At 40.9% G+C, this 13,263-nt stretch overlaps 1 protein-coding gene across 5 annotated transcripts in view; it reads left to right on the top strand.

Moving 5' to 3' along the window:
* The window catches only part of LOC105483373 (prickle planar cell polarity protein 2), a 354,334-nt gene that overhangs the window by 254,852 nt on the left and 86,219 nt on the right, over nt 1–13,263 (top strand). The gene's annotated exons all lie outside the window — the stretch shown is intronic.

Here is a 13,263-nt window from a genome sequence, read left to right as displayed (position 1 = left end):
CTTTTAGGGAAAATTCTTTTTAAGTTTTTTTTTTTAACTTTATTTTCAGTTCATGGGTACATGTGCAAGTTTGTCACACTGGTGTCATGGGAGTTTGTTGTACAGATTATTTCATCACCCAGATATTAAGCCTATGACCCATTAGTTATTTTTCCTGACTCTCTCCCTCCTCCAAGCCTTCACTCTCTGATAGGGCCCAGTGTGTGTTGTTCCCCACTATGTGTCCATGTGTTCTCATCATTTAGCTCCCACTACATGAGACATGCAGTATTTGGTTTTGTGTCTCCGTTAGTTTGCTAAGCGTAATGGCCTCCAACTCTATGCATGTTCCTCCGAAGGACATGATCTGGTACTTTTTATGGCTGCACAGTATTCCATTGTGTATATGAGACTAATAATGTAGACTCTGTAAGGAACTTAAAAAAACCAAACAACCCCATTAAAAAGTGGGCAAAGGACATGAACAGACACTTTTCAAAAGAAGACATGCATGAGGCCAACAAGCGTATGAAAAACAGCTCAACATCACTGATCATAAGAGAAATGCAAATCAAAACCACAATGAGATACCATCCCACACCCATCAGAATGGCTATTATTAAAAAGTCAAAAAAAACCAAAAAACAAAAACAGATGCTGGCGAGGTTGTGGAGACAAAGGAATGTTTATACATTGTTGGTGGGAGCATAAATGAGTTCAGCCATTGTGGAAGACAGTGTGACAATTCCTCAAAGACCTAAAAACATTAATACCATTTGCCCCAGCAATCCCATTGCCGGTTATATACCCAAAGTAATATAAATCTTTCTATTATAGAGACACATGCACACATATGTTCATTGTGGCACTCTTCATAATAGTAAAGACATGGCATGAACCTAAATGTCCATCGATGACAGACTGAGATAGAGAAAATTCTTTATAATAAAGGAGAACCCAAGAATTCACCCATAACTTAATAGTAGTGATACTAATATAATCTCATAGATTAGCCATTGCTCATTTTCTTCTAATTTTGAAGTTGCAAATTGACAGATGAAATCAGGGAGACAGGTAGGATTTGTTTAGCCAGCAAGGTATTGTTTTAAAATTTAATTAGCTACTAATACCTCAAAATTAGAGATTTGCTTCATGTAAAAGTTTATATTTATGTCTTCAAAATTTGAAGATCTGGTATCTCATCCCTGTAAGGATATAATTGTCTGGAGTTGAGTGATGGCCATTCCTTTTAGACAAAGCTTGATTATACCAAATCATCCCAGTCTCTACAAAGTCCATTTTATTCTTTCATGTTACCTTCCAGAACCCTACAGGCACTTTCGTTTTGTGATCTCTGTTCTAATTCCCACTGCAGGGGAGAAAATGTCTTAGAATAGAAACACTCCCAGAAAATAATCTCTATGAGAATTGAAGGTAATTCTCTGTTGGGTTATTAACAGGAAGAAATGAGTGCTTTCTCCCAGTTTGTGAGTGGAGGTTATATCTTCTGTTTTAGTAAAGATTTTATTATTAAATAATTAGTTTAAGAAGAATGAGAGTGTTTGATTGAGTTTGTTTAGACACTCAGAGAGGTAGTGGCTGACTGCATAACTTTGTTTGACATTGCCATTCTACCACCACTACTTGAACAGTGTGTTTTCATACCTAGATACACCTGTGAGCTTGTTTCATTTTCTTGCTAACCTCATTTCCAACAGCTTCGAAGCAGCCCATCTTTCTTTTGTTCACCTGAAGGACATTGCTTCTTGCTAAATTGGACTCTGAATTTTCCAAAGTCAAGCTTTTGTCAGTTTCCTGCTTAAAATGAGTTTTCTCTAAAACCATTAAACATCGTTCTATGAAATGCAGATTCAGAGAAAACTTTCTACTCATATTGACCCAAGCAAACAGACAATTTCAGAAGCTAGGGTTTTGATTAAATTTATGATTTCAAAAGTGAGTACTAATGGTATTTTTGGAGGTCCCTTGACTCATCCAAAATGAATGTCTTTGGGAAGCATAAATCTGAAATTTCTTTGATTTGTTTTGAAAGAAAATGATTAGTGCCATTAAACAAGTGGTTTGAATTATGTCAAATGAAAGGATAGTCGCATCTCTAATAATTCTGTTGTTCTTTGGATTGTTTTCCCTATTTCCTACACTTACTCAAATCTTTTTGACACAGATGATTAGAAAAGGAAATAGCTCTGCAGAGAGAGAAAACCTTCTCAAGTTATTTTAAGAATTCTATAGCACCTAATAAAATATGCATCTATATTAATGGTGTTTGAAGGGGTCATATTGCATGTAAGAAATGAGCTTCAAATTTTTAAATTAGAAGATCTTCTAAAGTCTATTACATACAGCACTGTTTATGAATTTAAAGGGTTTTTTTAAGAAAGCTGTATAGTATGCTGTAAGAAAAAATTGAGTTCCTAAATGCCCTTCACTAATAAAAATTCTGATGTTTAATATATTAACTGTCTGAGAAAGTCTATTTTTCTATCAAGAGAAATTATAGGGAATGTAAAAATGCTTTGTCCTGGAGGCAAAATATTAAAGACTAGTTAGGGTTGAGAGTAATGTACTTTCATTTTTGTTAGAAACCTTTCATTTCACTCCCAGGTCGTAGGTTGGTAATACACCTTCAGGTGATACTCTTTATTATTTTCTTTCTCCTGAGAAATGCCTTCAATTGAATATGATGCAAACAAAAGCCCCCTCCCTTTTAGGGAAGTGTTCTTGAATATAGGCATTTAATTTCATAAAAATTCACTAGCTGTAAAACTCAACCTTTTAAAAATAGTGGGGAAGTAATAAATATAACAAATGATGCCAGAAAGGAAAGGCATTTATCTCATGATCTCTAATGACTGAGCTGAAAACTAATCAGAGAAGTTGTTCAGATCCTTTGCCTCTGCTCACTCCAAATAAGGTGTTTAATGGTAACAGAACAGAGGGCTGGAATCTGCCCCTAGTTGACCATCCGAAGTCTTTTTTTATTTTTTTTATTTTTATTTTTTTAAGAGACAGAGTTTTGCTGCCACACAGGCTGGAGTGCAGTGGTATGATCATAGCTCACTGCAACCTTGAACTCCTGGGCTCAAGGGAATCCTCTTGCCTCAGTCCTAAGTAGCTGGGACTGCAGGCACATGCCACCACACCCAGCTAATTTTTGTATTTTTTGTACAGAAGGGGGGTCTCACTTGTTGCCCAGGATGGTCTTGAACTCCTGACCTCAAGCAGTTCTCCCAAAGTACTGAGATTACAGGCATGGGCCACCATACCTGGTCTGAAGACATTCTTAAGGCATCAATTTCATTTCAAACTCAAACAGTGAATAGTGTGTACCCTATCCCTTTCAGGTGCTATGGTGATACATTTACAGTACATAGTATTAAAATAAGAACTTAGAAAATAATTAACAAGCTCTAAGAAGGGCAAATAGTGAAGAGGATTTCTCAGCCTCAGCACTATTGACACTTCGGACAGATAATTCTTTTCTGTGGTGACTGTCCTCTGCATTGTGTAGGATGCTTAGCAGCATCCCTGGCCTCTACCTACTAGATACCAAAAGCACTTCCCATTTGAGGTAACCAAACATTTCTCCAGACATTACCCAATGCTCCTGGGGAATAGGAAAACCACTGGGTAAAAGTGATGTTAAAAACTGGAGGATATCTCAGCAGAATTCTGGCCCAATCAAAACAAAAAAGGATGACTCAATTTAGCAAGTATTTATTGAGCACCTACCATGCTCTAGTTCCAGCTTAGAACAGTTGCTGCCTTGTACCATGGGTATTCAGCAGAATGAAAAAGTGGGGATCCCACACTGCTTGAGCAGAGGCTGGTGCTCCCTGAGGCAGATCCTGCCATCTTTGCTAAATCAAAATGAGAATTGGAGCTGCATGACCAGTTGGCCGTGGAGGGTCACCTTTTTGTTCTTCAAACCAAAAATAACTTTTTCCTCTTTTATAAAAAGAAGACTTGTTCATTAAAAAAGAAAAGAAAAATGTGAGACATCCAGGAAAGCAACTAAAACTCACTCATAATTCCACCAACCAAGGAAAATTGTGTTTCAACCTTTTTGCCTGTGTTTTAGTCTGTTTTCACACTGCTGATAAAGACATACCCAAGACTGGGCAATTTACAAAAGAAAGAGGTTTAACTGAACTTGCAGTTCCACATGGCTGGGGAAGCCTCACAATGATGGCAGAAAGCAAGGAGGAGCAAGTCATGTCTTACATGGATGGCAGCATGCAAAGAGAGCTAGTGCGGGAAAACTCCCCCTTATAATAACCATCAGATCTCATGAGACTTACTATCACGAGGCCATCATGGGAAAGACCTGCCCCAATGATTCAATTACCTCCCACTGGGTACCTCTCACAACACATGGTAATTCAAGATGAGATTTGGGTGGGGACACAGTCAAACCATATCAGCCTGTATATTCAGGTTTCTGTGTGTGTAGGAGTATATTTCTGCTTTGATTTGGACAAAAATGTGATGATGCTCTCCACTTATCCTGAGCTGTCTTTTCTAGGCCATATATTGTGAATATTTTTCTGCATCAGTATATTTCAATCTGGATTATCCTTTGTAATGGTTCGATAGTTTTGTGTTGGTAGGTTCTAACCTGGAGCGGTACCACTACCTCTAGAGGGCATTTGGAAATGTATGTTTGGGAGAGGGCAATTACTATCTAAATGACTGGGGGACTCCACTAGCCTATGGATGGTGCCTTGAGATGCTAAGCATCCCAAAAAGTACTAGATGATCCTGCGCAAAGGAGAATGGACCCATCCCAAATGCCAAGAGTACCATCATTGAGCACCATGGAGCTGAGGGTTTAGTTTTGACCACTTGCATTGATTGGCGACTTTCCTCTATATTACAAGACAGCAGCAACTAACCTTATGCATTTTATACATGTGCCTGCTCCTCTCCATAAGCATAATTTCTGGAGGTGTAGTGGTCATGTATAAGCTTCTCTGAGGTTTTAGATTCATGATGCTACACCACCCTCCAGGAAGGTCGTAACTGGTATGTCTTGTGGGTGGATAGCTTTCACTGGGTGCATGTGGGTTTTCTATTAGTTCTCCTCCTTGCTCCTCCTTGAAATTCTGAAGAGGCCATCAGATTGCTTCTTCTGAGTGGATGTCTTTTTCATTGATGTTTTGGATACTCCCAAGTATTCATGGAGGGTTCTCAAATATGAATATCTCCAAAGGTTAGTAATTTGACCTTGACCGTAACTGTGTTTTAGCACAGAATAAGTTGCAATTAGATTCATCATCCAGAACACTCAACTTTCACTTCAAACTGTCACAGGAAGGATGAAGAATAGATACCAAGTGTGATTGCCTAGTTTTTGGCTTTCCGAACCTTTTTCTTATAAGTAGTAAAATAGGACAGCCAGTACTACCCAGAGACAGGGGTGAATTAGTTGGATTTGAGCCCTGTGAAGCTCTAAAATATCTCTTTTGGGAGTGTATAAAATTATTTATTTGGCTTTTATTTTAGTGACTATTACTCATCCATCAGGTGTCAGATTAAATGTATCTCCTCAAATAACTACTTTGGCTAGCCCCAATACAAGATTAGGTCCTCAGTTACATGCTTTGTAGCAAACCCTGCAATTTTTGTTATTAACTCTTATAAAACTTATAATTAGATACTTATTGGTATAAGTATTTGTTTAATGTTTGGCTTCCCTGCTTTCCTTTAAGGTCCAGGAGGGCAGGAACGTTGCATACTTTGTTGTTTAGGAATCCTCCCAGCACCTAGCACAGTGTCTGACACATGTCCAGCACCCAGCAAACATTTGTTAAGAGATTGACCGACGACAGGGGTCCTCTGCAGAACCAGAAATGTTCAGGTCGCATCACACTGAAGAGATAATAGCCTGTGGCATTATTTTCTACATAAAGAATTATTCCATATCAATTATTTCTGTTCCCTCGGCTGCTCCTAAAGATTTGTATTCTAAGCAGATTCCCCTAGCCATCCCAACTGCTTCAGAGTTTTCTTAGGTTGCAAAAAGGTCAGAGAGGGTGACATCTTGCCAAGGGCTGCACTAAGCAAACCTGAGGCAGCTCCACCAGCTCCAAGTCCCTGGGTGTGGAGCAGGGTTGGAGGAGCAGTGGGTCTGGCAGAAGCCCACTGTGTATTCAAACTTAGACACCATTATGTCCCAATCTGAATCTGGGGAGCCCAGTGAGAGCCATGGCATGAGGAGAAAACAGCATGGCCCAGTGGGAAGAGCCTTGCTTCTGGTATCAGGCAAATCTCTCTGCTACTCCATCACTTTCTGACCACAGTAAAGTTGTTCAGTCTCTGAGACCCTCAGTTTCCTCTTGATGAAGATGACAATGATGATGGAAAAATTACTAAACTTTCATTGAACCCTTGCTATGGGCCCACCATCCTTTTTAACACTTTGCATGCATTATCCCATTTAATTCTCAACCTACTTTATTTGGTAATTACTCCTCCTGTCTCCACTGTAGGGTGAGTAAAGCAAGGCTCAGAGAAGTTAAATAACTTGCCCAAGATCACACAGCTAATGAATAGCAGAGACAGATATAATCTCAGACAACCTAACTTTGGAGCCAGTACTACTAGACCTGGAGATCACAGCGCTGATCTGGCCATGGATGAGAGAGTGCTTATAATGCTCCTGGCCCTCTGTCTGCACATAGAAGTTGCTCAATGAGTCAGTTGTTTCCTTCCCACCTTTCTTGTGAAATAGTGTTATGTGACTAACTAATTAGTATTGCCCTGATCCAACACAAAGAAGAACAGAAGGAACATTTGACTTCCGGGAAAGAGGGAGGTTAGGTGGAGATGGAGAAGGCAGGTTAAGCATAGGGTTTATAGGAATCCTAGAGTCCTTCTCGGCCTTCTCAAAAGGTTTTCATAAAGTAATTTTGAATTCTGCCAGTATGGAAAGCTTTCTGTTTCCCAGGCCTTCTGCTGCGGGATTGTTACAAAGATACAAATTTGTCCCAGTGAAGTTCTCTGGCTCTATGGAGCCTGAGGAAGATATTCAGCGCCCTAGATGCAGCCTCTTGATTCTGAATTCTCTAATGCCCCAAGCAGGCTTTGGGGCTATCTGCTGAAGTACTGAGCTCTGCCACCCACCTTCCTTGGTGCCTGAGATCTCCTGCAACATCACAGTCCTCAGACCTGCGAGGAATGAGTCCTTGGGGAGTTTCCTATAGGCTTCTCAGAGTGCAAAGGGAGTCTTCCCACAAAGAAGAATATTCTATGCATCTCCCTTGGGGGATCAACAGGTCAGCAGAGGCTCCTTGATTTGGCCTCTGTGCCAGTTGGAACCTTGTTAGTACCTGTCTCCAATGCTCGGCTATGGGCTTCTTGGCAGCATTCCACTTGATTTTCCCCATGAGAGTCCAAGGAATGAATCAGAGAGCATGCTAGAAAATTGGGTGAAAAGGAAATGGCCGTTGGGCTTTTCTTGTTTCCTCATTCACCTGTTTAAGGATGTTTATTTTATACCTGCTATGTGTCAGGCAGTGTTCTGGGCACTGGGGACAAAACAATAAACAAGAGACTTAAGGTTTCTGCTGCACTATAGTTATGTGAAGAGTAAAGACAATTAGAAAACAAATAATTTCAGGTTGTGATTTTTTTTAAAAAAAACCTAGTGATAAAAAAAAACCTTAAGAATAGACATGTAAATATTTAGAAAACTCTTACGTGTGTCAGACATTTTCCTGGGTGCTTTAGAAGTTGCTTCTCACTTAATCTATCCTATATATATATTTAAAAAAAGAAAAAAAAAAAAACAGCTTCTGAGATCATGGATGTGGACCAGGATGCTGGGGGGATTGGCTAATTTAGCCTGATGGGTCAGATCCAGCGTCTCTGGGGAGGCAGTATTTGAGCTGCTACTGAAGGTGCCTGCTATGCAGAGATCTCATTTGTTACAGAAGGTAATGTATTCATTTGAGTGAAACTCAGAAGTGAAATGAAATCAGTCCCAACTTTGTGCACAAAGAATTTGGGGAGAGTATTGGAAAACTGTTTGGAGGGAAATGAATGGAGGCCATGCAGTGCTCAGTGCTTGCTAAGGCATCCCAGGACATGAAGGTGGGCCAGTTCCACTACCTTGCTTGCCCCTGGGAAATTGGAGGCGCCTGATCATCCATCCGCTTGATGTTTCTGCCCCAAGTGCAGATAGGGCAACAGAGAGCCCCCATTTGACTACAGAGGTAACATCTTCCATATGTTAAATTCATAGCAAGTACTCTACTTACATTTATTTATGTCCATACTACCTTCCAAAATGTGAGTCTGTTAGAGACGGACATTGTCTTATTCACCACTCTATGCTCAGTACCAAAAATAATGCTGGCACATACTAGCCATTTAATAAACAGGGTTTGCGTGAATAAACAATCTCATTTAATCCTTGGTACAAAATCCTCTGTTTTTCCATTGAAATCATCGAGGCTCACAGGATCAGAAACTTGACTAAGATGCCACAGTCAGCGAGGGACAGAGACAGGACTTACACCGGCCATCTGTCTGACTCCAGTGCCCGTGTGGGCTCTTCCTCCTCCACCCCTTCCTCATGCACAGTGAAGAGCATGCACGTTGCTCCACTCAGGGAATCAGATCCAAGAAAGCAGACGTGGTGTCAGTTGGAGGAGGGGAGCAGCATGAGTCACACAGGCTCTTTCATTCTTAGGGATGGGAAATTTCTCCTAATCTGAAATTGACCTTGGTGACTAAGGAATTCATCTTTTCCCCACCTCCAGTTTCCCCACCACTGCAGGAAGCAGCATGGCCCTGCTTCAAAGATTTATTGCCCTATCGACAATCTCTGTTTATCCTTATCTCTTCTCACTCTCTTACCCTGGCTTTACTGTACTTCCTCCAGGGGTTCTCATGTTCCTGGTACAGATAGCATCACGTACCTGGGCACTCAATAGTGACATTCATTCAGCAAATATTTATTGAGTGCCAACTATATGCCAAGCACTTTCCTAGGCACTAGGGTACAGCAGTGAAAGGCAAACAGGTACCCCTGCCCTTGTGGAGCTGACAGTTTAGTGAAGGATGCGGGACAACTTAACAGCTGAATAACAAGACACATTCAGAGACCGATGTCAATTAGCAAAGCAATAAAAAAGGGTGATGCAATCTACAGGAAGGAGTTGACAGGCTTTGTCTGTAAAGATCTAGCTAGTAAATATAGGCTTCATGGATTATGCAGTCTCAGTGGCAAATCCCCAACTCTGATGTTGTAATGCGAAAGCAGTCATGGACAAGAGGTGAACAAATGGGCATGGCCATGTGACAATAAAACTTTACTTACAAAAACAGGAAGGGGGCCTGATTTGAAACACAGACCCCTGATTTAGAGAATCTATCTACTTTAGATTGGATGGCTAAGAAAAGCCTCTCTGCAGGAGTGACATTTGAGCTGAGTCATTACATGGAATGATGGCTTGATTACCCAGATTTGGTCTGTCTCTTCCGGTGGGTTTCAAAATGAGGCTCCCATACCAGTAGTACTAGTATCACCTGGGAACATGTTAAATGTAGACTCTTAGGACTTGCCCCAGACCTAATAAACCAGAACTCTGAAGATGGAGCCCAGGAATCTGCTTCAACAAAGCTTTTAGGTGTTTCTTATGCATGACAAAGTTTGAGAGCCATTACTCTTGGCTAATGGAAAAGCCACATTGCTAGGAACAGATGAGGCCACATCTTGACTCTGTCGCTTATTAACTCTGTAACCTTGGGCATCTCAAGCATCAGTTTTCTCAGCTGTAACACGGAGATGCTTCTGCCCAGTCTAAAGTGGCTAACAGAGAAGAAATGAATTCATCTCTGTAAGGATCCTAGGAGAAGGCAGACACAAAATAGGTCCTCAGCAAATGGTAGCTGCTGAACTCATCAGAATCATTATTTGAATCTCCAAGATGCTGAAGCAGATTTGCGTGCAGATACTAATGAATGGTGTGCCCCAGAAGCTACCCCATCCCATTCCTGGCTTTTTGCCTTTGACTGGCATGCCCTGGATATCACCCAAATACAAGGCTGATTGTTAAAGGAAACTCAGGATGCTTTTAAAAGTCTTTCACTGGCCCTGTTTCTTCAGCTCCCTTTCTGGCCTGTTAACCTAGAGCATGCGCTGATCCCTTTTACTGCAGGACCATGAATTATACAGCTGTGACTCACCACCATCCGGCTGGGGCCACAGTGCCAGGCGTCCAGCTTTACCGTTAGCTTTCAGGCTACTGACAGTTTGCTCTTTTATATGAGAAGCTATTTATACCAGGAGGGACAAAGGCTGGCAGATGCTGGGGGAAGGGAGAGAAGAATGACAAAATGGTTCATCTCTCAAGGTCTGTTGGGTGGTTTTGGCTTATAGGAAAGGAATGCACAATCTAATAGCCCTTCTAAAACCCCCATAAAAACCATCATTAGACTCACCAGCCATTTGCAGAGTGTTGTCTTTATTTCATCACTCCATCAGCACATGCTGAGATCAAAATGGAATTTCATGGTACAGGGAGATGCATGTCTCTCCAACTGAATTGGATTAAATTCTCCCTAAGCTGCATCTCCTAGTTAGCCTTCACTGTCACTCACCTCAGTATTTTCAATGCAGTTCCAGAGATGAGTTGGAAAGGGAGGGAAGAAGGGGGCAGAAGGAAGCTTCAAAGCAGTCCACCTCACTCTTCTCGGGAAGCCAGTCACATGAACAATGCTGTGTTTATCTTGGCTTCAGAAATACACTGATGTCATTGGATGGCAATGGGAAATATGCCTGTGTGTGCAACTTTCAATAAAACTGCCTGTTAATAAACTTGTTTTCAATGGAGCTGTCAGAGTTGGGACTAGAACCTGGGTTCCCAGGCTTTAGGGCCTCTGCCAGTTGAAGTCAGCAGCAATGTGGCCAGATTCCACCAGCAGGGACTTGTCAAGGCTTGCATGCAGATTATAAGGCCTGGAGAGGCCAAGGCTCATTTGCAAATGCAGGAAGAGAGACCTACAATAGGAGTTCTAGCTTTCAAGACAGATGTCTCCAACCTTTACAGTAAATTCACTCTAGGGTCCTAAAGATTGGGACTTGGCCTCTGACTTAGACTTCCTGCATAAGTTCACAGCTGCACACCCTTTCTTGTGACTGGGCAGTCTACACTGTAGCCTGGTGTGAGAATTGATGTAGTATCAAGATGATCTCCTCTGCCTTATGATGCAGGAGATATTTTGAGTAATTTCATGGGATGATTGGATTAATCCACCACCAAATCAACAAGTAACTAACTTCCTTCCTCAATCTATTTACCTGCCTGTGCATCCATTTATTCATTCATTTGTACATTCAGCCATTTATTCATTCAACAGTTGTTTATTAAGTACCCATATGTGCAAGCTGTTAGTATATGTGTGATTTCAGTATGGCAGTTTTCCAAGTCCAATCAAAACCTGGAGCTTTCCACCACCAGTCTTTATATGTTGCTTTAGGTGGCCTGGAGCCATACACAGGTAGATGTAGAAAGTGTCTCATGGAAGACCCATGCAGACATCAGGCTTTGTGCTGGCCTCCGATGACTTCTGTGTTTTGAGTACCTATCTTTATGGGTTCATAAGTGTTTGAGAGTCTGTGCTGCTTTCCAACATTGGCCAAGTTAATTCACCTTCCCAAGCTTTCATCTCATCTTCTGAAAAATAAGGATGTCAATACTTAACTACAGCATAGTTGTGAGAATTAAATGAAACAATGCTTTAAGCATTTGGGGTTTTAAAAGTGGCTACTCTTAGTTTTCTTTTCCATAGTTAAAAATTGGAAATAACTCAAAAGTCTGTCAACAGGTAGATGGATAAACATATTGTATTGTATCCATGTAGTATACTACTACTTTACAATAAAAATGAATGAACTGTTAGTCTATGCAACATGAATCAGAATCTCAGAATCATTATTCCAAATGAAAGAAGCCAGGCAAAACAGTACCCACTATGTGATCTCATTTATATAAAACTCTAGAAAATGCAAACTAATCTATAGTGACAGAAAGCAATCAGTAGTTACTTGGGGATGGGGAAATGAGAGGGAGAAACGACAAAAGGATCGAGGAGAGTTCTGGGGGTGATAGGTACATTTGCTATCTTGTTTATGTTGATGCTTTCATGGGTATATACATATGTTGAAACGTACCAAATTGTATGCTTTACATGTGATTTATTATATGTGGATACCTCGATAAAGTGGTGGAATAAATGAATGAATGAAGTTGCTCTTTAGCAAACAGGAAGGCAAGCTTCCTCCCATGCCAATGGTGGAGGCTTCCTATGGTTTCATCAATTGCCTCAGGGAGTAGCTAAGTCTTTTGCCAAGCCTTTTGTTAGAAAGAACTGCTCAGTATTAATCATGCACAATGAAAAGGAGATTTGGGGTAGAAATTCATCAACATCCAGATGGATGGCACAAGAAATTGAGTTCCACAGACTGGCTCATTTCACAATCTCTAAGCTCCCAAGGACAGTGCCTAACACGTAGTTGGCACTCAGTAAATAGTGGTGGTAGTTGTTATTGCTATGGCAATTTTTAGTGGTACAAAAGTAATTGCTGTTTTTTCCATTACTTTTATCAGATAATCTAGCTTGGGGACTGACTTTTTCTAATTCTTAGTTTGGAGGCTGTCTTTTCCTAACTTACTGAAAGATACCAAAAATTCTAGCAGCAACCTAAGGGGTTCTGTAAACATTAACTTCCCTACAATCCTGGGGTCCTGAGAAACCTTTCTGACTCTTGCCAAAGGGCGTTAGGAAAAAAGAGGTGGTGTCTCCATCCTCAGTGGATCTGGTGTTTGGTGAGAGGGTAATTATTTCCTCAGGGTGGATAATCAAAATTGTGAACACTTAATCTCTGTAAGTTCCCAAGGACAATACCTAATATGTAGGCCCTAACATTTGGGCCTTTTTTATAGTCTCCCTTCTCTTCCATCATTCTGTAAATTATTGCAAGAATCATAGCTTTAGAGAGTCAACCAGGGAAAAAAGCTACAGTGCCAACCAACTAAGTTTGCCAACCACTTGGCAACTCTATGTGTGTTGAGAGAGAAGGTCAAATGATGTGGATAAATTTGAGGTTGGGCTTGAACATAGTTTTGAAACATCCATCTTCTTTTGTGCCCCATTGCTATGTGGATAGTCAAGAATTCATCTAGATGGTGAATATGCCATTAGAAACAGCTCTTCTGGACTGGAACAGTGGTTCATACCCATAATCCAAGCTAC

The sequence above is a fragment of the Macaca nemestrina genome, chromosome 2, assembly GCF_043159975.1.
Source record: "Macaca nemestrina isolate mMacNem1 chromosome 2, mMacNem.hap1, whole genome shotgun sequence".
NCBI lineage: Eukaryota > Metazoa > Chordata > Mammalia > Primates > Cercopithecidae > Macaca > Macaca nemestrina.
Note: the sequence above shows the minus strand (reverse complement) of the source record. Positions and strands in the feature narration are given on the sequence as shown.